The 17,493-nt window shown below is 45.9% G+C and overlaps 1 protein-coding gene across 4 annotated transcripts in view; it reads left to right on the forward strand.

The window, feature by feature from the left end:
* The first annotated feature begins 611 nt into the window (after nt 1-611).
* The window catches only part of LOC139186644 (ninein-like protein), a 96,657-nt gene continuing 79,775 nt past the window's right edge, over nt 612-17,493 (forward strand). Inside the window, exons 1-2 of one of the 4 annotated variants that reach the window (XM_070801939.1) lie at nt 612-788; nt 11,560-11,747. The gene's annotated coding sequence lies outside the window, so the exon portion shown is untranslated. Of the gene's footprint in view, nt 789-11,559; nt 11,748-14,965; nt 15,011-17,493 lie in introns of all 4 variants that reach the window. The other 3 variants (XM_070801940.1, XM_070801938.1, XM_070801941.1) reach the window with 3 other exon arrangements.

Raw genomic sequence — 17,493 nt, forward strand, 5'->3', positions numbered from 1 at the left:
CTCTGGCAACACGCACCGTTGGGAATTTAGGGGAATTTCCATCAACTGGAATCGACCAGGGTCTTGGCAGCTTGACCACCTCGGCGTGGCCTGACTTTCTGCTGGTCCCTCCCTGTCTGGGAAAGGTCACAGGCACAGCGTAAAGGCTCTGGCATCACCCCGAGCAGCAGAGCATGGTGCTCAACTTGGGTTTAAGGTGTGTTGCCTGGTTTGCTTCCAAAAGAGGATGCTAGACCGACACCTGAGAACAGGGGTGCATTGCTCACAGAGATCAGCAAGGTCAGCCCCTTGGTTCATCCCTTGAGGCTCTAAATTTTCCCAAGATGTTCCCGGGGCAGCGCGTAGCCCTCTCGTCCTTTAGGATCCCCACCCCGCGGACTCCAGACGGGGCCCCACCCACTGCGGGCCCGCCCACCGACCCCACCCACTCGGCACGGGCCACGCCCCTCTTGAGGGGGCCCCGCCCCTGGCTTTGCCCCGCCGCGGAGGGTCCCGCGATCTCTGGCCCCGCCTCTCCGCCCCGCCTCTCCGCCCCGCCGCGCCCCTCTGGCTCCGCCTCTAAGTTGGGGCCCGCCCCCGACTCAGGCTCCGCCTCCCCTGGTCCCGCCCAGGGCTCGGCCCTCGTTGCCCCGCGCCAGGAGCAGCCTCAGCGCCTGCAGGCGGGGAGGAGAGCGGCTCCCGGGCCTCCAGACACAAAGAGCGGCGGCGAGACGCGGCTAGGAGCGGAGCGCACGCTCGCGCCCTTGGTCTGTCCCCGCGCGGACGGGACCCGAGACGCCGCAGCCCAGGTGAGCCGAGCGCGGGGGTAATCGCGCACCCGGGGGCGTACAGTGGCGGGCGCTGGGACCGCGGGCCGGGGCTCCGCGCCTCGCTCTGCCCCCGGGCCTGGGGGCCCCTGAGTCAGTCCGGAGGGAACTCGCTTCCCTCGAGACCCTGGGGCGCGGGGCGGCTTCGGTAGAGCCAGGCCGGCCCTCTCGCGGGTCGCGTCTGGGTTGCCGCTCCAGGACCTTGGCTCAGGTGGCCGGCGGGCGATCGGCTGGGGTCCCAAGGCGGCCGGGCCGGTCCTCTAGGCGGCTGCTGGCGTCCAGTTACTGCTCGGGATGAGCTCTGAGTAAGATCGCCTCACTGTGCAGAAGCTCTGCTTCCTACCTGCTTCCTTTTGCTGTATTACGAGTTTACACTTGAAAAAATTGTTAGAAATAAGGACTCACGCTCTGGGGCGGAAAAGTTTGTTATGAGTTTTGTATGCTGTAAGTAGTTTTTGCAGAAGCGCGGCTTTCCTCCCGCGGGTGCGCTTAGTCGCGGATCCCATAAATCATACTGATAACTGGAAACTCCTTGTTGAGCTGTGTATTTGCACAAGATGGAAGTGAGGAAGTTCGCTCGGGTCCTTTCTGCTCCTGGAGACTTAGGCCGAGCTGTGGAACGGCCCCGGGGGTGGTGGTGCAAGGGAAGGGGGGGGGGTGGGGGCAAGAACTGGGAGCCGGTGGTCTTGTGATGGTCCAGGCTGGAGGATCGAGTGATGCTCGCGGTCCCACCGCCAGCATTGTCAATAGGACGGAGCGACGGTAAGATGCTCTTGAGGGGCTGCTGCTGAAATTATAGTTCAGGTTCAATAAAAAAAAATAGATAATCGTTTTTGCAGAATGGTAAAATAACAGGCCATCTCCAAAGCACCTGAATCTCAGATAACATTTTACGTCATCAAACTAGGAGAACAGTTTATCGAAAAGTTAGGGTTTTAACATTTTTTAATTGAGGAATTTATCTTATTTACCTTTTCTTTTTGGCCACTCCGCTTGTGGGATTTGAGTTCCCCTGACCAAGGATCCAACCTATGCCACCTTCCTGGAGTCCTAACCACAGGACCACCAGAGAATTCTGTTCAGTTGAGGAGTTTATATAAACTTTGATGGATAGCTGTTTTTCTCTAGCTCATGTTTGCCCCAGACATTGCAGTTTGCAGGGCTTCTCGGAGGTGGATGGGCTGTGTCATTGTGCACAACATGCTGGGGATTCATCCTTTAGTGTTACAGTAGTACCCTTACATATGAACCTTCAAGTTGTGAACTTTCAAAGATGCAAATGTGCATCGCATCACCATCAGGCAGGAGTGAAATTGCAGGTTGTCCTCCATCTGTGGCTGATGATCCTTCACCTCTACCATCTCCCACCTCCTTTAGTCAGTAACTCTTCTTGCCTGTTGTAACTCTCCTTGCCTGTTTAGTCAGTAACTCTTCTTGCCCCTGTGTGCCAGCTGTTGTACTGTAGTTTTTCAAGGTACTGTACTGTAAGATTAAAAATGTTTTCTTTATTTTTTTTGTGTTTGTTTCATTTGTGTGAAAAGTATTGTAAACCAACTATAGCACAGTGCTATATAGCCGATTTTGTTAGTTGGGTACCAGTGCTAACTTTGTTGGACTTATGAACAAATTGGCTTTAAGGACATGTTCTTGGAATGGAGCTTGTTCATATGTAGGGGATTTACTGTAGTTTGATTGTGTGTCTTGAGTCCTTACGAACATCTGGTGGTGGGAAATAGAGTAACAGAAGAGTTGCAGAGTTCTATCTGAGTATTCAAGGTGTTCAGATCCTGCCCTTTTATGGTGAGTGGCTTTAGGTGCTGGTTGCTGGTTACTGGATGGTTTGTTTCTTTTTTTTGAAGATGGCGCATGTGGTGTTTGGGGCATGTGATAGATCCCTCTGTCCATGTTCTTTCTACGTTGGACACTTAGCTTTGGATCTTGCCACAAGCAGGCAGTTGCTGAACATCTCTCTTCTTCTCTGACTCAAGATAGGTCTAGAAGAAGGAGGCAAAAACAGTGTCTGGTGTGCCTTGAAGTAGAAGTTTCAGAGGTGGAGTCACTTGCGTGGCATGGCTTCTGACTGAAGGAATAGTGCCCTCCAACTTGGAAGAGTGTTTCCAGTACCCAGGCCACTTTGCCGTCTGATTCCATGGTCATTCCCTAAAAAGTTGAGTGGCAGTAGCTGTAACTTAGGTTTTAACTTAGTCCTTGGCTTCAAGTGCAGTGAAGTGAAATGAAGTGAAGTCGCTCAGTCGTGTCCGACTCTTTGTGACCCCATGGACCGTAGCCTACCAGGCTTTTCTGTCCATGGGATTTTCCAGGCAAGAATACTGGAGTGGGGTGCCATTTCCTTCTCCAAGTATGAATTAGGAATTCAGGCTCAAGGCCAGCAATTTGGTTAATCACAAGCAGGAGGCCAGACTCTACCTGGAGCTATTTGGCGGGTGGTGGCAGCAGAAGGTTTTCCCTGCCCCAGCCCCAAGGTGACCTTGAGCCCGCTGGTGAGACCTCTCCACCAGGGGATTCTGACTGTCAGCATTGTTTGACTTGTGAACTATGGGACCAAGGGGTTCTTTTGGGCATTCTGTATTTTTAGTTTCTTGGTGGAAGTTGGAGTTTGCATCTGCTCTGATAGTTGCACACTTCTTTCTCAACTCTGGATGGCCCTTCCTTAGACTTGGGGGCTGAGGTACAGGCTTTGGGTGGGCTTGTGTGGCTCATTGCACAGGTGGTGTGTCCCTGGTACCTGGGCCCCATGCCACGCTGAGCTACTGTCAGAAATGGAGCCGATTCTCTTGGTGATTTCTGTTTAAGTTGTGCCTAAGCACTCACTGTGGGCCAGGCTCTCTTCTCAGTGCTTCGGGTAAATTCCTTTGGCTGGTGCTCACAGCAGTCTGCTGAGCTGGCTGTACTGTGATTCCCATCTCGAAGACTGGTACTTCATTGCCTCAGTGACAACGTTGTTTCTTTACATTAGAAAGAAAATGAGGGTTTTTCAGTGTTGGTGACTGAAAACCAAAACCAAAACAAAAAAACCCCATGAAGCTGTGACTAACATCATCTGTCTAGTCATCCTAAGTGCGGGACAAGAGAGGAACTGTCAACCAAATTCCATCTGTGAACAAGAGTGTAGATGGCTTAATAAACTGGCCTTGCATTCTGTGGGCCTCCTGGATGTGTCTGTCCTTGGAAGTAACAATAACAACTAACAATAGTAACAAAAGAGCTGGAGTGTAGGAGTGTGGTTCACGCCAGGTGGTGGCCTTGCTCTCAGGGTCAAAGATGGCGTGAATTTAAGAGCCAGCATCACATCATGTAATGAAACATTCACAGATTTGGGGTTCAGTTTCAGGGCACAGGGGTTTCCTTGCGCCCTAGTAAAGAATCTGCCTGCAATGCGGGAGGCCTGGGTTCGATCGCTAGGTTGGGAGGATCCCCTGGAGAAGGGAACCACTGCCCACTCGTGTTCTGGCCTGGAGAATTCCATGGGCAGAAGAGCCTGGCAGGCTACAGTCTATGGAGTCACAAAAAGTCAGACACGACTGAGCGACCTTCACTCTCTCACTTCAGGGCACAGGAATTTTGTCAACGATTGTAAATTCTCTAACAACCAACAAGACAGTCTGCTCAGTGGAGAGTTTGATGAGCAGGCAGGCTGTCATACCCCAGGGAGAGCTCCCTGTACCTGGACCATCTCCACCTGCCCTGCGCTCGGGGGTCTAGAGGCGCCGCTCCATCCAGCCACCTGGCCTCTCGGCTTCCGGCTGCGTTCCCGGAAGTGGGCAAAGCCAAGTAAAAGTGGGCAGCGTCACCAGTTCTCCAGCTGGGGCCGAATGACAGAGCCGGGGGTAGACCAGACTCTTCCGCTCACACTGGGGGACGCTGACCCCGTGATAACAGGAAGGGCTGTGCCGCCGCCTCCCGGGCGTGATACTGCTGACTGCAGCGACCACTGAGCCCCCTGGGCCCAGGTGACTGGTTCTGTGGTTCGGCTCCCGAGAAAGCCGCTGCTGTCTGAGGACCTAGATTAAGAAAGGGACAGGGCGAGTTTGCCCCTGGACTGGGCCACTGTCTGCATCAATGACCTGTGCTCGCTGCTGGTCGCACTCTAACAGGTTGTTCACAAGGTTCTACATAATTAATCAGACTTAGTCGGTCCTGCTCTGTGGCAAAAAAGTAAAAACATAGCTGGTAGTTACATGCAGCAGTGTGACTTCAAAATTAAGCAGTTCTTGATACATTTTTAATTCTTTTTGAATACTCATTATTTCAAGTTGAACACACAAAATAAGGTGTTGACTGCCCTGCTGTGGATGCCCCTTAACTAAGTGACTGATCAAAGTTATGGTCCCAGATAACCTCCTGATAAGAGGTGCAGAGAAGGACACAGCCTTGCTTGGGGTATTGCTGCGGTAACCTGAATCTCGTGTGGGAAACAAACTACATTTGAGTCACATTCTACAAAGTAACTGGCCTCTGGCCTCTTTTCTGGGTATGCTAGGTCTTCGGTTGCTGCTCGGGCTTTTCTCTAGTTGGGGCAAGCGGAGGCTGCACTCTGGTTGCGGCGCGCAGGCTTCGCACCTCTCTCTGCAGAGCCCGGCTCCAGGGCCTGTGAGCTTCAGCGGCTGCTGCTTGTGGGCTCGAGAGCGCAGGCTCGGTTTGTGGCTCACGAGCTTAGTTGCTCTGCAGCATGTGCGGTCTTCCTGGATCAGGGATCGAACCTGTGTCTCCTGCATTGGCAGGCGGATTCTTTACCACTGAACCACCAGGGAATCCCTGGCCTCTGTACTCTTAAACTTTCAGGGTCAAGAAACACAAAGAAAGATGAGGAACTATTCCAGTTGAAAGAGTGCTAAGAGATCTGAGAACTATATACAGTGCTTAGCTGTGGACTGGATTCGGGGGAGGGTAGCTGTAAAGGACATTATTGGGTCAGTGGGCAAAATTTGAGTGTGAAGGTGGATGGGCCAATAGTATGCTAGCAATATCATGTTTCCTGAGTCTGATAACAGTGCTGTGACCATGTCCTTGTGTTTGTAAATACATGTGGAAGTAGGGCGTTGACCAAAAAGTTCATTTGGGTTTTTCTGTTACATCTTGTGAAAAGCCCGAACAAACTTTCTGGCCAATTCTATGTTTAGGAATAAGACGGCACATAGTCTAAAACTTCATGGGGTAAGGGGGAGGGGAGAAAATGATCATATGGACGTAGGATCAATGGGGCAAAGTGAAAGCAAGACATTGGTGAAGTTATCTAGGCAAAGAGTGTTGGCGAATTCTTTGTACTGTTCTTGCAACTTCTCTATGCATTTGAAATTGAAAGTACATCAGAATAAAAAGTTACAAAAACAAATGTCTGCCCTGGATTCACAGCAATGTAAAAATCTGCCACTGATAAAAGCTTACACTATTTCATCTTTTCTAAGATGCATTTTTTTCATCTTCTCACTTCTCTGAATTTGGGTTGAATTTTTTTTTTTTAATTGTTGTTGTTGTGCTGGGTCTCCGTTGCTGCACACCTGCTTTCTCTAGTTGAGGTGCATGAGGCCTGGTCTTCATTGTGGTGCACAGGCGTCTCACTGTGGTGGCTGCTCCTGTCGTGGAGCACAGGCTCTATGCTCACAGGCTTCAGTGACTGCAGCACTTGGGCTCGGTGGTTGTGGCACAGGGGCTTAGTTGCTCCGTGGCATGTCACATCTTCCCAGCTCAGGGATTGAATATGTGTCCCCTGCATTGGCAGATTCTAACCCACTGGACCACTAGGGAAGTCCTTGCGGGTGCATCTTACGATCAACGCTGTCTTAGAATTCATCGTGTCAAGTTTTGACAGAGTTTTCCTTTCTTTGTCCTTTGTCTTAGCATCAGAGGCACCTTGAGTTTGATGAAATGTGGTATTCTCTCTGGGCTCCCCTGGCGGCTCAGACAGTAAGGTATTCTCCCTGGCTCTGTTGTTTGAAGAGGTGGGAAAAGAAGATGGTGCTTTGAGTAGCTTTTTGTGTCAAGTTTCGCTCACAGGAAGTTTTACTCAGCTAGTGTCTTTGCCCCAGGCCAGATATCTAGCTGCCTTTGCTCATTTCCACTTCTGTGCCTGCTAGGTATTTCAAACTCAACACATTCCAGGCTGGATTTCTGTGTTCACCTCTACCCCCAAACTGCTCTTCCTCTGGGTTCCTGTCTCAGAGTGGAACCTGACTTTTAGCCAGAGTTGGCTCAAAATGGGCCCCTGAGAGGAGCGCAAGGACCCGTCAGTGCTTACAGAGATGGGGTGTGGGTGCATCCCGGTCTCACCTGGGACACAGGCTGATTTTAGACTGCCTAGTTTTTGTCTTTGGGCTCCAAATATCTGTGCCTCGTTTCCCCCATTTGTCAAATGAGGATATTTTCCTCAAGTCTATCAAGATAATGGACAAGCAAGTTCAGTAACCATAAAACTCTGAAATCCTGTGACTTAAAACAGGAGAGCATTTTAGGAAGACTTTTATAGTATCATTCAAAGTGAGCTCCCCGGAGAAGGCAATGGCACCCCACTCCAGTACTTTTGCCTAGAAAATCCCATGGACGGAGGAGCCTGGTAGGCTGCAGTCCATGGGGTCACTAGAATCAGACACGACTGAGTGACTTCACTTTCACTTTTCACTTTCATGCATTGGAGAAGGAAATGGCACCCCACTCCAGTGTTCTTGCCTGGAGAATCCCAGGGACGGGAGGCCTGGTGGGCTGCCGTCTATGGGGTCGCACAGAGTCGGACATGACTGAATCGACACAGCAGCAGCAGCAGCAAAGTGAGCAGCAGCAAAGTGAGCTCCCATGAAGCAGACCTGCTCTGAGCTCCCATGTCAGTGAGGGCAGGGGTGTGGGCAGCCAGTACTTCCTCCCAGGCTTCTTTCCCGAATGGAGTCCGGTTCCTGGGTGAGTCAGGGTGGTGTTGGTTTTACACCGGATGCTGGCAGGCGCCACCAGGAGCAGGGCTCTTTTATAGAACTGGCCGTGCCTGGTGCTCCCAGGGTCCTCTCCACCCTGGGGCCACTGGTCAGTGTCACTGGGAACTTGCGTGGCATCGTATTGTCTCACTAGTCTTGAACCGCTCATGTGTCAGACTTGGTAATGGCTCCATCTGAACCTTTTTAGCCCCGTTTGATTTAGGAAACTGCATCAGCTCAGGATGATAACACTTTACTATTTTGTTTGGCATGGACTTCAAGCAACTGCAATAGCAAAATATGGTGATTTCCCCATGGCCTGGTTTCTTCACTGCTGTGTTTTGTCTACATTTTGGGTGATTGCTTCTTGGCATTTTTTGTACAATAATTTTATTTATTTGTTTGTTTCTGGCTGGGCGGGGTCTTTGTTGCTGTGAGGCCTTTTTCTCTAGTTGCAGTGTGCAGGCTTCTCTTGCGGTGACTTCTCTTGTGCACAGGCTCTAGGGCGTGCAGGCTTCAGTAGTTCCGGTATGGGGGCAGGCTTAGTTGTTCTTCCGCACGTGGGATCTTCCAGAATCAGGGATGGAACCCATGTTGCTAGTGGACTCTTTACTGCTGAGCCACCAGGGAAGCCCACTTCTTGGCATCTCTGAGTCTGCTGCTGGGCCACTGAGTTGTTGGTGTTGACAGTGACCTTCACAGCAGGCTCATTCTTCAGAAGGAGAAACCCGGGGTTTCTGAGTTTTGCTGAATTCTGCGGACTTTTAAATATGTGTAGAGAACAAAGAAGATCAGCAATTTTGTGTGATTTGCCTTTAGGCTCCTAACGGCTTGGCTGGAATTTAAGATAAGAAAGTTGGATAACACTGAGCAGGGGCAAATTGTTCCTGCCACTGCTAAGTCACTTCAGTCGTGCCTGATTCTGCGACCCCATAGACGGCAGCCTACCAGGCTCCCCCGTCCCTGGGATTCTCCAGGCAAGAACACTGGAGTGGGGTGCCATTTCCTTCTCCAATGCATGAAAGTGAAAAGTGAAAGTGAAGTCGCTCAGTCCTGTCCAACTCCTAGTGACCCCATGGACTGCAGCCTACCAGGCTCCTCCGCCCATGGGATTTTCCAGGCAAGAGTACTGGAATGGGGTGCCATTGCCTTCTCCGAAATTGTTCCTAGGGTTTTCTAAATAGATTTTGTAGTCTTTGTTATTTTATTCTCTTGTGTTCTTTATTGCCAACACAAAATGAGAAAGGTTCTGGCAAAGGGAAAGTTTCTTAACAGATGAATAGAAATGGACCGGGACACAGAGTGTTTGGTTAAAGTAATGCTTTTAATTTGGGGGACTATCCAAGTTAATGTTCTTTCCTTATAATTAGGTTTCCTAATAGAAAATTCTTGCGTAACATTAGGACATTCTTGGTTTGGTTTCGAGCTAGAAGGACGTTTTCTCATATATTCTGGATTTCAGATTCCTGAACTTAGTCATGGAAAAACTTTTTTTTTTTTTGGTATTTAAAACTGCTTTGTGGGTTTATATGCTATCAGTAGGCATGAGGCAGGATGTACAAGTTGGTAGTTCTGTGTAGTTAGACCTCAGTATGTGTTCACTTACCAACTCTGTGACTTTGAGCAAATTACCTAACCTCTCTATGCCTCAGTTTCCTTGCTTTTAATATAAGGATGATAATATATATACATACATATATATATATATATATATGGATGATAACAGCACCTCCCTCACAAGGCTAAATTCCTCAGTTTTAGGAACGTGCCCATTAAAAGATGAGTGCTCAAGAAATACTAGTTTTGTATTATTAAAAGTTTATTTAGCAAGAGCGAGCATTCTGTGGAGGTATCAAAGGTCGAGACATCTCTCCTGCGGCTCTGGCTGTCCGCGGAAAGTAGACTCCAGTGCCTGCAGGCTTTAAGAAAACCTCCTGGAGCCTGTTTTACTTTTTCTCTCTCAACGTTTAAGGTCACTTGACTGAAATAAAAATAAATTGCAACGGTTATCCTACAAAGAGAAACTACTCAGAATGGCAAAATATGCAAACATTTCAAAAAATGATGAACACAGATTAACTTTAAGGAAAGAGTATATTCACCAGGATGCTCTCATTACCCTGCAGGCTCCGTCCTTGCCTCCGCTGTGGAGGAAAGCAGCATGTGGAGTCGAAAGGTGTGCTAGATTTCTGCTTTGTTCTGCTAATTTCTGTAGTTTTTTTTTTTTAAAGATGAGGTTTGTGTGATGATACAGTTTGCAGGTCTGTCCATTTTCACTGTTGTTGAAAACACACACCTGGTGACTTCCTGGTGGTCCAGTGGGTAAGACTCTGCTTCCAGTGCAGGGGCTTGGGTGCTGTCCCTGCCTGGTTGAAGAACTAAGATCCTTCCTGCTGGGCTGTGTGGCAAAAAAAAAAAAAAAAATACACCTGGTGTGCTGAGTTGTTGTTCCCTCTGGTTAGGCTTCTAGTTTTTTGCTGAACAGTTAGGAACTTTCACATAGCATTCTATGAAAAATTTTAGGTTTCCTCTTGTCTTTCTCTTTGGATATGAAAGCACACCCCTTGGTTTTTTCTTCCAGTCCCACCTCTGCTCCTTTATGTGGCTGGTGGGATGGGTGTCCAGTGGGGTCTCTGACCAGAACATCCTCAGTGGCCCTTCCCTGGGAGGTGGGTGGGAGTGTCAGCCCTCTCCTCCCCACCTCTGCCCCGGGCCAGGGAGGTGGAGCCAGCTCACCTGCACCCTGGGTGGAAACCTGTTGCTTGAGCTGTTTCAGTCTGGTTTCTTTAGTGATTAGTGAGAGATGGAGTATTTCCTGCCATACCAGTAAACAAGGCTGTCACAGCCATCAGCAATTCCAGCCCTCCAAATATGAATTTCTGAACTCTGAGGGCACCCGGGAAGAACAATGCCTGCAGTAAGGCAGCCATGAGGTTGCACCATTCCCTACGGTGAGCACTGAGGAAACTTAGGACGTGAAAAAACGTAGGATACTGACCCCAGATAGCTGAGCTGCGTGTGAGAGGAATGATTTTAGTGGGCCCAGACTCTTGCATCTTCCTATATGTAGAAAAGTGCTAAATTCCTTGAGATATCTGGTTTTCTTTAATTCAGAAAAATAACTTTTGATGTTCAGACTACTTGCGCTTTGTTGCAAACCTATATAACCTGACACCCTCCCCCCCTCCCCCAGGGTTACTTGAGATTACTTTAGGCTTGAAGTCCTAAAAATTCCCACCAAAAACCCGTAACTCTCAACTTTTAGGCTGTGACTCTTTTTTAAGTTGACATTAGCAAGATTGTGTCTATTAAGTGTTTACTTATTTGATGAAGAAAAGCAAGATCATGCCTGTCAGAATCAGCCTGTCTTCCTGGGTATCCTGAGGACATTGCTCTGGCAAGTGAACCCTGCAGACAGCAGCAGGGGTGCTTTGTGCCGACCTTCTGGTCTGTTCTTGGACTAACCCTAGGGAAGTTTTTTAAAAAATGACCTCTCTCGCTCATTAGTGTGAGCAAGGAGCCGTCACACTAATACCCACTCACTTCAACACTGAGATCTCAGACATTTTGGAAATGAAACAAAACGGTTTATGTGAAGTCTTTCTGGAATTTCTGGCTTCGATAGAGAACCAAACGCTGATAAAACTAGCCGGTTCTGTGACCAGTAATAACATTTCTGTAACGACACGTGTCCTGGGACCTGCACCCTTGGGTCTGCTCTGCCTGCCTCACTGCTGGCTGCAGCGTGCTCTCGCCTCTTACTTCGGACAGAGAAATATAGGTTACTCATTTGTTTCTGGAAATGTACCTGCACCCACATCTTTCCTCCACAGTGGCGTCCAGGGAGGAGGCGACCCACCCACCTCTGTTTACTGGGGCTGGTCCCGTTCCAGTGCTTCAGAAGCTGTGTGCAGGCTGCATGTGGCACAAAAGGGAATTGCAGCATCACATTCCACACTTGTGTTGCTCAGGTGGGAGGAAGGCTGAGACTCCTTGGGAAGTCAATGACCGACCCTCTGAAGTAAGCTGAAGTGATTTTGTTTGATCAAACTAGCTATATATGCCTTAGCATTTATAAACCTGCAGCAGGATAGTGTATTGAAATTCAATGTATATTTGTTCTGTTTTTTCCATTTTAAGATGGTACCAGATCTTGGTGTTCCCTTGCCTCCAGGATTTTTTTTTAAATTGGAATCAAAGGATGGAGGTTTTTTTTGTTTGTTTGTTTAATTTGGCTGCACTGAGTTTTAGTTGCAGCATGGGGGCTCTTTAGAAAGATCAAAAAGATTGTCTTTAGAAAGAATCCTAACATCGTCCATCAGGTGAATGGCTGGACCCACTGTGGCAACCCTCACCTGGAACACTGCCCTCCGTGAAATGACAGCCATCCGTGCAGCCTCACCGATGCTGAAAGAGAGTCAGTTCAGAAAGGCCATGTGCTGTAAGGATCCATTTATATGACATTCTGGAAAAGGCAAGACTGTGGGATCAGCAAACATGGGCAGTGTTAGGACTGTTTGAGGTCAGCACGTGTTTTTGGTGATGGAACCCTTCTGTGTTCTCATTGTTGTGACAGTTAATACAAATCTGTACATGTTAAAACTCTTGGAACCATATATATGCATGCATACATGGGTCAATTTTTGTGTAAGCAGTTTTTTTTTTTTTTTTAAAGGGAGAGAGAGGTCATTTTTAAAAAAACTTCTGCCTTTGGCCCTGTAATATAACCCTCTAGGGGGACTTCCTGGGTAGACCAGCATTTAACACTCTGAACTCCCAATGCAGGGGGCCAGGGTTTGATCCCTGGTCAGGGAACTAAATCCTGCATGCTGCAATTAATTTTTTTTAAATGAAAATAAAATGTGTTTCTTGTAGACTGCATACAGTTGGGTCATATTTTTTTAATCCATTCTAACAGACTCTTTTGATTGGTGTATTTAGACCATTCACATTGAAGGTGATTATTGATATAGTTGGATTAATATCTACTCCATTTGTAAAGGAACCTTCCATTCATTGCACTTATTCTTTGTTACCTTTTTAAAATATACTCCATTCTTTTTTCCTGTCTTCTCTGACTTTAATGAGCATTTTATATGATTTCATTTTCTCCTCTTAGCATATCAATTCTTCTTTTGAAAAAAAAAATTATGGTTGGCCTGGAGTTTGCAATATACATTTGCAAGTAATCTATGTCCACTTTCAAATAACTCTGTTTCACTTTACAGATAGTGCAGGTACCTCTTAACAGAGTATTCCCAGTTCCTCCTTCCTGTTCCTTATAATGTTGCAGTTGTTCATTTCCCTCATTCATAAGCTATGATCACCAGCACATTGTTGCTATTTTTATTTTGAACAGTTATATATTGAATCAGCTAATAATAAAAACATGAGGGAATTCGCCAATGAACTAGGGGTTAGGGCTCTGTGCTCTCACTGCTGAGGGTGTGCATTCATCCCTGGTCCGGGAGCGAGGATCCCACAAGCCACGAGGCGTCGCCAAAAACAAAAAAAGAAAGAAAAAAGAATGAGATGCTTTATTTTACCTTCATTTATTCTTTCTCTAATGCTTTCCCTTTTTAAATGTTGATCTGAATCTCTGACCTATTAGTATATATTATTTTCCTTTTCTCTGAAGAACAACAGTTTTTGCAAGGCAGGTCTCCTGGCAATGCATTCCTTCAGTTTTTGTCTGAGAAAGTCTTTATTTCTTCCTCACTTACGAAGGATAATTTCTTTGGATATACAACCATAGGTGGGTGGTTTATTCATTCAACTCTTCAGATGTATTACTTCATTCTCTTGCTCATGTTTTCTGACAAGACATGTGATTCTTTACTTTGTTCCTCCACAGGTGAGGTGGTTTTCCCCCCTCAGGCTTTCCTTAAGGATTTGTCTTTGGTTTTCTGCAGTTCGAATATGATGTGCCTAGGTGTAGTCCTTTGGTGATATATCCTGATTGGTTGTTCTCTGAAATTCCTGGATGTGTTCTCTGGGATCCGCCATTAATTTTGGAAAATTCTCAGCCATTGTTACTTCAGATGTTTCTTCTGTTAATTTTTTAGTTCATCGTCTCATATTTCAATTATGCATATATTACACCTTTTGTAATTGTCTCACAATTCTTGGATACTCTATTCCTTTTTCTCCCCCTCCCCATTAGTTTTTCTCTTTGTTTTTTAGTTTGAGACGTTTCTAGTGATATAAATTAATTGCTTACTGAATTCTTTCCTCACCCATGTCCAGTCTAGTGATGAATGTATCAAAGGCATTCTTTATTTCTATTACTATATTTTTGATTTCTGGCATTTATTTTTGCTTCTTTATTAGAGTTCCCATATCTCTGCTTATATTGCATGCATGCTCAGTTGCTTCAGTCATGTCTGACTCTGCAACCCCTTAGACTATAGCCTGCCAGGCTCCTCTGTCCATGGGATTTTCCCAGACCAAACCTGTATCTTCTGCATTGCAGGTGGATTCTTTACCACTGAGCTTCTGAGGAAGCCCCTGCTTGTATTACCCATTGGTTTTTTTGTAGGTTGTCCACTTTTTTCCCTTTACAGCCCCTAACATGTTAATCATAGTTAAACTCTCAGTCTAATAATTGCAAAATCTTTGCCATATCTGAGCCAAGTTCTCATGCCTGCTTTTTCTCAGGCCTCCTCAAGCTCTGCTTTTTCTTGCCCTTAGTTTGCCTTGTAACTTTGTGTTGAAAGCTGGACTTGTGGTAGATATCAGGCTTCAGATGCTTCAGGTGTCTTCTGTGGTCTCCCTGTTGTCTCTGGGTTTTCCCAGAAACTCTATCTGAAACGGAGTCTGTGTCTGGCAGTGCCCGTGGTATAATGCATGGCTTTCCTACCAGGGCCCTGTGCATGTGGTGGAGAGGTGCTGGGTGAGGGAGGCATTCCTGTGAGGCAGACTGTTTTGTGGTCATGAGGTCCTGGACTGTGCCCTTCAGAAGTTTCTTAGCTCCCACTCATCCTTTTTTTTTTTTTTTGCCTCTGTCCCAGTTGTAAGACAGGAAGGCTAGAAGAGATTCCAGTTGTCAAGTTGCTCTTTGCCCTTCCCCCATGTCTGATAAGGCTCTGTCTGATAAAATAGTTTATTCTGAGGCAAGACACACCCTTTGGTATGGATGTTTTTGAAAATGGTTACTTTTCTCTGGGTACATTTCTAAACTGTTAGTTTTCTTCTCGTCCCTGTCTAAATAGTGAAAGTCTAATTCTTTTTTTTCTCCAGTCTTTATCATGAAGACCCCATGGGGCTCCTGGAAGTAAAACTCATGTAAGTGTGTCATCCCCTTTCCCTCCCCCTAGCTCAGGAGTTTTAAGGTTGATCTCGCCACCTCTAGCCTCCAGCATTTGTCAACTACTGTTTATGTGGTTCTACCAGTTACTGGCTTTCGGAGGATTCTGCCCCAGGAAAGCTGTGAAACTGAAAAAGCAGTTGTTCTGTCCATTTTTGCTTTGTGTTTTTTGTTGAACTATTTTTAGGTATGCTGCTAAGTCGCTTCAGTTGTGTCCGACTCTGTGCGACCCCACAGACGGAAGCCCACCAGGCTCCCCCGTCCCTGGGATTCTCCAGGCAAGAACACTGGAGTGGGTTGCCATTTCCTTCTCCAGTGCATGAAAGAGAAAAGTGAAAGTGAAGTCGCTCAGTCGTTCCCGACTCTTAGCGACCCCATGGACCGCAGCCTACCAGGCTCCTCCGTCCATGGATTTTCCAGGCAAGAGTACTGCAGTGGGGTACCATCGCCTTCTCCGATTTTTAGGTATATCTCAGTTCAATTCAGTCGCTCAGTCGTATCCAATTCTTTGTGACTCCATGGACTGCAACATGCCAGGCTTCCTTGTCCATCACCAACTCCTGGAGGCTGCTCAAACTCATGTCCATCAGGTCAGTGATGCCATCCAACCATCTCATCTGCTCTTGTCCCCTTCTCTTCCAGCCTTCAATCTTTCCCAGCATCAGGGTCTTTTCTGATGAGTCAATTCTTCACATCAGGTAGCCAAAGTATTGGAGCTTCAACTTCAGCATCAGTTCTTCTAATAAATATTCAGGACTGATTTCCTTTATGGATGGACTAGTTAGATCTCCTTGCAGTCCAAGGGACTCTCAAGAGTCTTCTCCAACACCACAGTATATCAATTATCAACATCAATACCACAGAGTATCAGTTCTTTGGCACTCAGCCTTCTTTATGCTCTAACTCTCACATCCATACATGACCACTGGAAAAATCATAGCTTTGACTAGACAGACCTCTGTTGGTAAAGTAATGTTTCTGCTTTTTAATATGCTGTCTAGGTTGGTCGTAGCTTTTCTTCCAAGGAGCAAGCATTTTTTAATTTCATGGCTGCAGTCACCATCTGCAGGGATTTTGGAGCCCAAGAAAATAAAGTTTCTCACTGTTTCCATGGTTACTCCATCTATTTGCCATGAAGTGATGGGACTGGATGCCATGATCTTAGTTTTTTGAATGTTGAGTTTTAATCCAACTTTTTCACTCTCCTCTTTAACTTTCATCAAGAGGCTCTTTAGTTCTTCTTTGCTTTCTGCCATAATGGTGGTGTCATGTGCGTATCTGAGGTTATTGATATTTCTCCTGGTAATCTTGATTCCCGCTTGTACTTCATCTAGCCTGGCATTTTGCATGATGTACTCTGCATATAAGTTAAATAAGCAGAGTGACAATATACAGCCTTGATATACTCCTTAGGTTTATCTACATTTAGGCTTATTATATCTTCTTGGTGAGTGGACATTTTGAAATCATTTAATGCCCCTCTTTATCTCTCGTAATTTCCTTCCTCCAAAGTCTACTTCTTCTGGTGTTAATATAGTCACTCTACATAAAGAAATATCGTTTTGTATGGCTTGTTTTACCCATCCTTCTACTAAAACATGAAGCAGATTTCCTGAGGAGAGCATGTATTTGGGTCTGATAGTCCCTTTCTTTTAGTCTGTGCATTTAGACCATTTACATTTAATGTGACCATTAATATATTTGGGTATAAGTCTATCATTTTATTATTTGTTTTCTCTTTGTCCCCGTGTGTGTTTATTGAGGTATAGTTGACATATAACTATCCTCTATATTTTTATTTCTATTTTTTTTCTTTCCTGGATTACTTGAATGTTGCTCAGTGTTCCTTTTTTTTCTATTTCATTTTTTTCTTCCAGTTTTATTGAGATATAATTGACATACAACACTGTATAAGTTTAAGGTCTATAGAATGATTTTACTTACATACATCTTGAAATGGTTACCACAGTAGGTTTAGTGAACACTTTTCATTTCATATAGATGCAAAATGAAAAAAAAGAAAAATAGTATTTTTCCTTATTAGAACTGTTGAGATTTACTGTCTTAACAATTTTCATATATAACATAGAACAGTGTTTATTAATTGTATTTATTGTATTATAGATTATATCCCTAGTACTTATGTATCTTACAACTGGAAGTTTGTACCTTTTTTTAAAAGAATGTATTCATAGATAAGGTTTATTCCAGTGTTTACATAAAAATGAGTTAATGTAGAACAGGAAAAGGTTTTTCCAAAGGGTTAAAATGTATCAAACAATAGAACTTGGTCCTTCCATTTAGTTTGAATTCAGTTGGCTGACTGCATCATTATTAATATCCACCCTCACTGATCATTTTCATCACACACAATATCAAAAGTCTTCTGGTGGCACTTCCTATTTCCCTGGAAGTCTCTTAAACTACTTTCAGTTACAAAAGAAGGGCAAGGATTTTATCA

This window comes from Bos indicus, chromosome 13, assembly GCF_029378745.1.
Source record: "Bos indicus isolate NIAB-ARS_2022 breed Sahiwal x Tharparkar chromosome 13, NIAB-ARS_B.indTharparkar_mat_pri_1.0, whole genome shotgun sequence".
NCBI classification, from domain to species: Eukaryota; Metazoa; Chordata; class Mammalia; order Artiodactyla; family Bovidae; genus Bos; species Bos indicus.